This window comes from Schistocerca cancellata, chromosome 6 (genome assembly GCF_023864275.1).
Source record: "Schistocerca cancellata isolate TAMUIC-IGC-003103 chromosome 6, iqSchCanc2.1, whole genome shotgun sequence".
Taxonomy (NCBI): domain Eukaryota; kingdom Metazoa; phylum Arthropoda; class Insecta; order Orthoptera; family Acrididae; genus Schistocerca; species Schistocerca cancellata.
The window spans coordinates 176,493,534-176,505,038 of record NC_064631.1 but is presented as its reverse complement, the minus strand read 5'-3'; positions in this window follow the sequence as shown (position 1 = coordinate 176,505,038).

Below are 11,505 nucleotides of genomic sequence, written 5' to 3'. Positions count from 1 at the left end.
TGACAGAGAATGAAACACACAAAGAAATATCCAGGCAGCACTCTATCGCAGATTTCATATGCACACATTCTGTGGCAACCACAAACCCACATCATCTCACAGCATAGTGTCCACTGTACAAATTCACAGAAAAACATCTAAAACTATGTTCACACACTAATATATATTACCTTGGATAAGTATAACAATGTTTTAACTAAACTTACTTATATTTTGTGCCCAATACATACACATTGTTGTGTTATTAATATTATTGTTGAGATGTCTCTCATAACTGGTAGATCTGCCTTAGTAAAACAACATTATATTAAACTTGTAGTGTGTTGTGAATGCATGTCGCGGTGTAGTTATTGCCCCACATTACCACCATACATGACCACCTTGCCATCCTTGTCACTTTCATTGAAAACAATGCTGCATATTGTGCAATATCCGCCTAAGATCACTTTGTCTCTCAGCATCTTCTTGCCTCCAGGCCTGATACATCCTTTCTCAGCACCTCAAGGTATGAACGCACCTGGCTGCTGGCTTATATTTACTGCTTGTCATAAGCAGTATTTTCAATCTCTGCTGGCTACTTCAATTTCTCTGCACCTTGTTTTTCTTCCTTTGTATTAGTCACCAGTGACTGAACTGTCTGTAAAAGTGTGAAACTAATAATCACCTTTTATCATATTACCTTCATGTCCGTATATGTCACTTGTTGAATCGTTTTAGTAAATGTAAAACATTCTGTACCAGAAATACTGAAGTTTGCAGGGCATTAGAAAATCCTAAAATCTTCTATTTTCTTAAAATTTTATACCACTTAATTTACCTATTCTCATAAATCATGTTCTCTGCTGACAAATTTATTCCTTTTCTTCTTAAGATGAAGATTTCAAAATTTTGTACATGGCTGCACGTTCAGAGACCGCGAATAGTTGCAATTGAAAGAAAAACACCCCTCGGTCACTATTCTTAATGAATTAACCCAGTTCATTCGTTAAAAATAGTGACAGAGGGCTGTTTTTCTTTCAGTTATGAAGATTTCATATCCTCTCAATTACCAGACCAGATTTCACTCCTGTCCTGTGTCAAACTGTTAGAGTTCAGCAAAGTCATACAAATGTGGTGCTAGGTTCCTGATTGTCGACAGCTTTGTCATAGTTACTAGTCATACGAAAAAGTGAGGTTAGGGCTATCACTGAAATACAAAACTTACCACTGAAAGCATGTTTACTATGCAGGTGAACCAATAAACACACGCAGTGATGAAGTGACGTGTCTCTGGAATGGAAAGCACACCTATTAAAAAAACAACATTGACTGCAAGATGCACACAAACATAACAATAAAAAGGTCACAAGATCATCTACAACTTACAACTATCACATTACGAGAGAACAGAAACTTTTGAAATGTGATGCTACAGAAGAATGCTGAAAATTAGGTGGGTAGACGATGTAACTAACGACGACGTACTAAAATGAATTGCGGAGAAAGAAATTTGTGGCGCAACCTGACAAGAAGGGATCAATTGATAGGACACATTCTGAGACATTAAGGGATCACCAATTTAGTACTGGAGGGAAGTGTGGGGGGTAAAAATTGCAGAGTGTCGAAGAGACAATGGCAGTAAGCAGATTCAGAAGGGTGTAAGTTGCAGTAGTCACTTGGAAATGAAGAGGCTTGCAGAGGATAGAGTAACATGGAGAACTGTAGCAAACAAGTCTTTGGACTGAAGACTGCAGCAGCAGCAACAACAACAACATTACAAATACTATCCTGAGATGATCATCTGAGACACATTGCCAGCTAGTGACATTAACTTGTGTAAAGTTCTGGATGGTGCACTAACTGAGGTAATAGCCTTTGTGTCACCTTTTACACAATTAGTAAATGAATTCCTTAAGTGAACTCATGTGCAGTACATTATGAAAAACTGTTTGAATCCAACTGAGAAGTCTTTTAGTGACATCACTTACCATACATATCCTATAGAATATCTGCCAACTGATCACTGTTTTATTCTCTGCCAAAGACAGTGGTGGATTGTGTGGTCAGCAAACAAATGCCCAACTCTCCCGTTCTGAATGTGGTCTCTTGCAGCTGGTTCTCCTCCTCCTCTGTGAAATAACTTTCCAGTTATCAAGAGACTGAGTGGCACTTGAAGTTGTTTCATCAAGAAAGTACCTTGGGTTTGGGCAAGGTCCTCTGTTCTACCATGGAAATGTCCTCATTTGCCACAGAAGTAGCCTCATTTACCTTGCGGTCTTAGGGCTTCCAAAGTAATCAGATTATTCAGTGCAACAGATCTAAAAAGTGAGAGGGAAGACAACTGCTTCTGATTTGTGATGTGGAAATGTAAGAAAAGGCTGACAAAACTCATAAACTGATTCCATGGGCTGAAGAGTGTTGAAGAGCAGTCTTGAAATTCCGAACGGAGAAGTTTGTCAACATATTAGTAATTACAAAGAAGAATCAGTACGAGAGTTGACAATATTCGTATCAGTAACTGAACTACAGTAAATTGTGATATTGTTATATGTGACACATCAGTTGGAGGCTAGTGGAATCCAAAATGCATTGATCTGGATGATTTATGAGTAAACTGGGGCCGAGGACATCAGCTGCTCTTCACATTCCTGTAAACAATTTTATTAATCTTACTTAGCCTACTGTCCTTATGGAAAAAGCAAAATTCGATTGGATAGAACATTAGCTGTGTGGAGACAAATTCATAGAATTAATCTTGATGCAGTCCATAAGTGTCATAATTCCTTCCAGATAAGCAAATGTAACAGGAGGCACAGTTGAATATCAACAAGATGAAGTAATCACACTATTATGATTATAATAATAATAATAAGAAGAAGAATAAGAAGAAACAACAAAGGAAATATCCGAATGGGACTGAAATTTGTAAATGTGATGTACATGTATAGACAGACAAATGATTACAGTTACAGAAAAATTGGATGATTTATTTAAGAGGAAGAGATTCACAGACTGAGCAACTCAATAATTCGTTGGGACACCTCTCACCCGTATGCAAGTGGTGCAAGCACTTATCCAGTTTGGCATTGATTGATAAAGTTGTTGGATGTTATCCTGAGGGACATCATGCCAAATTCTGTCAAACTGGTGCACTAGATTGGCAAAATCCTGAGCTGGTTCGAGGGCCCTGCCCATAATGATCCGAGCACTGTCAATTGGGGAGAGATCCTGCGACCTTGCCGGCCAAGGTACGGTTTGACAAGCACGAAGAGAAGCAGTAGAAACTCTTGCCGTGGGCAAACGAGCAGCATCATCATCCTGAAATGTGAGCTCATGGTAGCTTGCCATGAATGGCAACAAAACTGTGCTCAGAATTTTGTCGATGTACCGCTGTGCTGTAAGGGTACTGTGAATGAAACCCGAAGTAGTTCTGCTATAGGAAAAATGCCACCCCAGATCATCACTCTTGTCTGTCAGTCCATATGGAGGGGGATAGTCAGGTTCGTACAACACCACTGTTCAGGGCGTCTCCAGAGGCATCTTGGCTGGTCATCAGGACACAGTTCGAAGTGGGACGCGTCACTGAAGATAATTCTAATTCAGTAAATGAGATTCCAGGCTGAAGGCGTGACTGGAGACGGCGTGGACAGTAGTGGGACACTAACGATACCAACCTGTCTATTAGTCACCATAAGGGCCGACAACGAAGAGTGATGGTCTGGGTTGCCTTTCCTGTTCATAGCAAGACCCATTTGGTTGTCATCAATGGCACCCTTACAGAGCAGCAGTATGTCGACAGTACTCTATGACCTGTTTTCTCCTCTTTCATAGCAAGCCATCCTGGGCTTAAATTTCAGCTACATAGCGCGTGCTTGCACATGGCAAGAGCTTCTGCTGCTTGCCAAACACTACGTTGGCCAGCGAGGTCACCGGATCTCTCTGCAACTAAGAACATTTGGAGCATTGTGGGCAGGGTCATCCAATCAACTCGGGATTTTGACGACCTATCTCGTCAATTAGACAGAATTTGGCATGATATCCCTCAGGAAGACATCCAACAACTCTGTCAGTCACTGCCAAACTGAATAACTGCTTGCATTAGAGCCAGAGGTGGACCAAAGTGTTACTGACTTGCTGTATTTGTGTAACTCCTTCTATTGAAAAAAACACCCATTTTTTCTGAAATTGCAATGTTTTTTTTTGTCACAGCTACCGATTTCCATCCCATTCGGATAATTCCTTCGTGGTGGGTCATTTTTTTTTTTTCTTAGAGCGTATTTCAAGCTGTACTTCTTCTGGGAGGTCACGCTCTGAGTATGAGCATTGGTAAGTAATGAGGAGCTTAATGAACGTAGCGAGGGAACAGCTTTCATCTTTGTGTTGAAATTATGACCAATGAGGACCATTGATTAAGAGGGGTATGTATATGATTCACCAGTTTTTAAGTCCCATCACATGGCTGGTTGATTGTTACCTTTAGTGTGTCAAGAAACTGCTATCTATTCTCAACTGCAGTACAATCGCGGGGTGATGAATAAGCAATGCAACATATTTATTTTGTGAAAGCATGTTGTATTTATTCAGGATTCCAATGCACCATACTATTCCCCACTCTTCTGGCTACAAAACCCTATTTTTCGATGTAATTTCCGTTCAATGCGACGGTCTTACGTCACTTACCTGGGAGGGCCTGTATGTTCACATGGTACCATTCTACCAGTCAATGTCTGAGCCAACATCTTGCTGCATTACTAACCTCCCCATCATCCACGTATTGTTTCTTGCGGAGGGTATCCTTCATTGAGCTAAACAGATGGAAGTCGGTAGGTACGATCCTGGCTGTAAGGAAGCTCAGAAAGAATATTCCAATGAATTTTTGTGGACGAGTGGTTCAGCACTACCAATAGAGACGCCAAGCAAAGCAGCGAGAGATTATGATCTGTCGATGATCTCGAATGAGAGTGTCCGCATGTTCCCAACCGAACAGGTTTGTGTAACCTTGTTACGACTCATTGTAGTTCTGTTCACTGCCAAGCCTCTGTAGACATACTACAAGCGCCTATGAATATCTGCGATGCTATTGTTTTCCGCTAAAAGAAGCAGTGACATCTCTCTACTTGGAACGTACGTCCGTTACAGACGCCACTTTGAAGGCCATATATAGTTCTGGCACCTACGGCAGCTTCTTGAAACCATAGGTGCTGAAGTGGGAATTCTCCACGATATCTCACAACAAACTCTGCACTTTTAATCGAAATTGGCCGAGGAAAAAAATGTGTTGCATTACTTACTGAAAGCCACTCACACACCTAATCCGTGCCATCCACTAGCTCTGGAATTGGAGCCCCCTCCACGATAAGTAAGCGTTTGACCACGCCCATCTCGAAATCTGGGAAGTCCTCTTACGTCGCCATAGCGTCTTTGATCGTACTGAAGATTTTCTTCATATGAAGATAGTAACTATTCGGAAAGAACAGATACCAATGATGACCATGAAGCTTCTCAAGAAAGAAATGATAATTAATCGAAACCCTCGGCTGCCAACAGGTGTGAAACGTCCCCTTTTGAAAAATTATATACGTGACTGGGCTTAAACTGACACACAATATTTTTAGCGCAACGCAATCTGACTTTCAAAAATCCCTACAAAAGAATGGCCCTGACTAACATTAACCTATACCTTTCACAAATCACTTACCTCACAAAAATCTTCATTACTCCAACTACTGCGATACAGCGAGCGCCACTACTGCCAGCTAAATAAAAGATTCAAACTATGGAAGGCACTAACTACTGATAGGGATAGTTAGCAAATGAGAGATTTTAATAGAGAACAAACAATGTATTTACCTTAATAGTCATAATATATATAGCAGTTCATGATATCCAGTCTTACAAATTTCAAAATTCCGCCATCTCTCTCCCCACATCCACCACTGCTGGCGGCTCACCTCCAACTGCGCAACGCTACGCGCTGTTCACAACCAGCTGCCCAACACTACAATGGCAGACAACAATGCAAACAAGCCACAGACTGCACACAGCACAGCCAGTGATTTTCATACAGAGCGCTACGTAACGTTGCCAATAAGAAAACATGAACAGCCTACTTACAGGTGTTGTTGATATACCTCAATGGGGACAGCCGAAAATGTGTGCCCCGACCGGTACTCGAACCCGGGATGTTGGCAGCTGAGGGTTTCGATTAATTACCATTTCTTTCTAGAGAAGCTGCAGGGTCATCTTTGGTATCTGTTATTTCCGAACAGTTACTATCTTTATACATTTAAAAGCTAAACAGCCATTGACCTCCTTCTGTGCGAATGCGCACACTTTGCCCGAACTCTTACGGAAATCGTCACCTTAGTTGGCGCGAATAATGAGTGAACGGGCAAACATCGTTTAGGAACATTACGAATGTAGCTTGTGGACAGTAGGGAATGTGAGTCTCACGGGAAGCGTGCAAGAGATAAGCCTCTGCAGTCCCGCTAACTTCTATGCCTTTGGTGGCTCAGATGGATAGAATGTCTGCCATGTAAGCAGGAGATCCCGGATTCGAGTCCCGGTCGGGACACACATTTGCAGCTGTCCCCATTGAGGTATATCAACAACAGCTGTTGACAGCTGAGCGTTTCGATTAATTATCATTTATTTCCTTCACAGTTTCCTCGGTAACTCCAAGGCTCTTCTTGGAGATTCTTTTCTGAGCTGCTTTTTTCTGTCCATCCATCTGATCTGTGTAATACAAAACATTTTCATATTTTCATTTCATTGATTATACAGGAAACAACTATCAGGTGATCTAAATATCCATATTTGCTACATTCCCTTTCTACAAATTCGTTTAATGCCCTGGGGTAATTAGGCATAACTATTCAGCAACTACGCTTGTGTTTCAATTTATTTTTGGTATGAGCAAACAGCTCCTGACTCGCCTACCAAAACTGTTGGTTCGAATGTCTGGTGGGGTGTACATTGATGCCTCAGCCTGTCAAGAGTTTTCTGCGAATCTAGACGCTCGTCAAATTATTACTTTATCTTTCTTACCAACAACCTTTGCGATACACTGGGCATAGTATGGCGGCTTCTCTCGAAAATATGGAAATTGAAAGAACTCAGAGAAACTGAATTTACTGGAAATCTCAGGTAATTGTAACAAAATGACCCTGGCCAGGCTTGCTAAATGTCAGGACGCATAGACATGCAGTCACACTCAAAACGATTAATGTTCTGCATATGTCATTGCACGTTCTGGGTCCGTTTCTAAGTAACTAACTGGTGCACTTACCGTTGCATTAACTGTTCGAGGTTTCTTAAACTTTAAATGGAAATTAAGCCAGTATTAAAAATTTGGAAAGGGTGGAAGCCATAATACACAAGTTTCTGACCTATTGAGGAACGATATTTCTGAATCTGATTTCAGATGCTGTCATTCTGAGAGGATTTAATCATGTGCTCAAGATGGCGGCAACCGATAAATTCAGTTAAAAATTCAGACGGTTCTTTCCGCTCTAGGAGGCGCAGTGATACAAAGGGAACAACGGTCAACACTTGGAGCCTAGGCAGGATATGAAAACTTATGTGGACTTGTAACTTTATCTCTTCCCTAAGCCCCAGTAGGTGGACTTCACAGCAGGTGGTGCTGGGCCTGAGTTAGGAGGGTCACCACAGAGTGGACACACAAAGAAGGAACCCCTTTAGTGGGAGGTCGCAAAGGGCCAGTGATGTTTGCGGCATTCGACACTTCACATATTGTCTACTATGCAACCACAATATCGGTTGCTAGTGGCACCCGGGGGCAGGACTCGAGGTATGCAATGGTGAGCACAGCTTGAAGCTACGGAGCGTAGTTTAACTGCTTAGTCGACGAGTAACTCACAACAGTGCTACAATACTAGTGGTGTTATACAAAGCAGAGCAACGGCAACGATAAACAAAGCAAACATTGCATTCTGTCTACAACAACAGTTGCCACAGTTGGGATTTCGTAGAGTAAGAAAGGGGTGACTGATGAAATATTGCGTTTCTGCAAGAGGAGTCAGTGGAATGTGTGGTGTCTTGTACGCTCGACTGTGCGTACAATGTACATGAGGAGTTCAATAATGACGATACGTGCTTAAAAAGTGAAAGTCAGATTGAAATAGGAACCGAGAAACGTAGTTCATCGTCCTCGTCGGACAGGGAGACATAAATCCTGTCTCGTTTTCCAAGGAACGGGTACTAAACATAATTACGTACTTGGAAGATCATCCCCACCAAAGTAAAAAAAAAAAAAAAAAAAAGGACAAGGTGCACGTGTTACAAAAACTGGTGTTTGTGGGTTTCTAGGATGGTCGATACAGTTTGCAGGAAGTGCATGATATTGACCTACTACGCTATGCACATCAAATTGCGCGCGACATAGATTACAGTGAATTCAAGGAAAGCAGTGGATGGTTGCTTAACTTCAAACAGTGCTACAGGATTGGAAGACATAAGATAACGAAATTTCAAACAAAACGTTAGTTGACGATGCACAGCAAACTACGGAATAGGCAGCAAAATTGTAGATGAGATAAATGAATTCATCCTATTGTTCAGTAAGGAATTTTTTTCCAACTCCCAGCAATCGGAATTTGAAGAGGCAATTCACCCAAAAGTAGAACCAGAAATTAGAGGTACGAAGAGAGTTGTATCAAGATCAACTAACATCAATAGCTAAATGCATTCGGATACAACTATGCTGACTTTTAATCTGGGTGGTAAATTGGCTGGAAAATTATTTACTGTGTTGCAAGAAGTTGGAGGCGCTCTGGCCCCTACGGTTCTTTCTCGTGTGCGCGATCTTGCAAGGGCGGTAGGGAATATTTACGTCACAGCAAGCAGGAGTGGGAAAATGGACGTAAGAGAACACAATCCTGGTATGAGGACTGCTTTTTGCCAACAGCTGATCAAAATAAGTTGCTTTGCTTCATTACTGGTCCGCATATAAAAATTGTACTTAGAGCAAACTATTCCTCCTGAAAAATGTATGACATTGCAATTCATACCACGTTGAACCACATTAGTTTCACGATAAGCACCACGACACTGTTTCGCATTCGGTTGCATGCCATCACATTCCATCAGTTCTCATCACCCCGTTGTCACAATATGATTCTACAAGATGATTTACGAAGATACGCAAATATTTTAACAGATTATTCTATAAGTAAAACTAAAGAAAAAAGTTCATATAAACATAGGTCGGCAAATGTTTAGTTTACGGAGATACGGCTAATAAAAGATTTTGCCTGAAATTTACCAACTTCGCTGACATGAAGCCATCGCAAAACTGTACGAGGTTAAAGTAAAGGACGATTTCCATTTTTTTGTTGTTGTTATTGATCTGGTGAATCTAATAAAACATGTCCCAGACGTGTATCTGCAGTAGTTTTCGAGAACATCCATGTTATTTCAGCTTTAACATATAAATAAAAAACATAAAAAAGTACTTGATATGTTCCACTTCCACGAGGATCTCCTCAGCACGGATCTATGGAACGAAAAATTAATCTAATCTAATCTAGAAGCAAAGATGTAATTTCGTAAAATGTTTAATTTATTAACTGCTTGGCCCAATTTGTTGTTTAAATTCTAGGCAACTGCACAAAGTTTTCAACAGAAGTTGTAGAGAATTTAATTTTGGTAATAACGTTAACTGAAACTGTATGAATGTGTCAGGTGTTGTTGTTGTGGTCTTCAGTCCTGAGACTGGTTTGATGCAGCTCTCCATGCTACTCCATCCTGTGCAAGCTTCTTCATCTCCCAGTACCTACTGCAACCTACATCCTTCTGAATCTGCTTAGTGTATTCATCTCTTGCTCTCCCTCTACGATTTTTACCCTCCACACTGCCCTCCAATGCTAAATTTGTGATCCCTCGATGCCTCAAAACATGTCCTACCAACCGATCCCTTCTTCTAGTCAAGTTGTGCCACAAACTTCTCTTCTCCCCAATCCTATTCAAAACCTCCTCATTAGTTACGTGATCTACCCATCTAATCTTCAGCATTCTTCTGTAGCACCACATTTCGAAAGCTTCTATTCTCTTCTTGTCCAAACTATTTACCGTCCATGTTTCACTTCCATACATGGTTACACTCCATACAAATACTTTCAGAAATGACTTCCTGACACTTAAATCTATACTCGATGTTAACAAATTCCTCTTCTTGAGAAACGCTTTCCTTGCCATTGCCAGTCTACATTTTATATCCTCTCTACTTCGACCATCATCGGTTATTTTACTCCCTAAATAGCAAAACTCCTTTACTACTTTAAGTGTCTCATTTCCTAATCTAATTCCCTCAGCATCACCCGATTTAATTCGACTACATTCCATTATCCTTGTTTTACTTTTGTTGATGTTCATCTTATATCCTCCTTTCAAGACACTGTCCATACCGTTCAACTGCTCTTCCAAGTCCTTTGCTGTCTCTGACAGAATTACAATGTCATCGGCGAACCTCAAAGTTTTTACTTCTTCTCCATGAATTTTAATACCTACTCCGAATTTTTCTTTTGTTTCCTTTACTGCTTGCTCAATATACAGATTGAATAACATCGGGGAGAGGCTACAACCCTGTCTTACTCCTTTCCCAACCACTCCTTCCCTTTCATGCCCCTCGACTCTTATAACTGCCATCTGGTTTCTGTACAAATTGTAAATAGCCTTTCGCTCCCTGTATTTTACCCCTGCCACCTTTAGAATTTGAAAGAGAATATTCCAGTCAACATTGTCAAAAGCTTTCTCTAAGTCTACAAATGCTAGAAACGTAGGTTTGCCTTTCCTTAATCTTTCTTCTAAGATAAGTCGAAAGGTCACTATTGCCTCACGTGTTCCAACATTTCTACGGAATCCAAACTGATCTTGTAGTTGTAGAGAATTTAATTTTGGTAATAACGTTAACTGAAACTGTATGAATGTGTCAGGTAGCACACGTGAATTCATATTAAACCGGAAAAAAACAAAGCTCAGCGTTAAGGAAGTTGTGCAGTGTGCATACAGTTTCACAATACAGAAAACTAACTCGTTTCAAGGATAGCAAACGACTGAAACAACTCAGTAACGGTTGCCAAAAACGACATAAATGTTTCTACAGTCTTAATGGAAAGTAAACAAATTTACTTGTATAATAATCTTTGGTTTTCGGGATGGTTTGGAAAACTACTGCAGATACACGTATGGGACATTTTTTATTAGATTCACTAGATCAATAACAAGAAAATAAATGGAAATCGTGCTTTTCTTTAACCTAGTACAGATTTGCGATGGCTTCATATTAACGAAGTTGGTAAATTTCAGGCAAAATCTTTTATTAACCGTAACTCCGTAAATAAACATTTGCGGACCTAAGTTTATTTGGACTTTTTTCTTTAGTTTTACTTGTAGAATAGCATATTAAAATATTTGCAATCTTCGTGAATCACCCGGTATATGCATTCTTTAAGAGTGGATACGTACCTGAACATCCTGCAAAGTTTGCAACTCCCAAGGAGTTCGCCT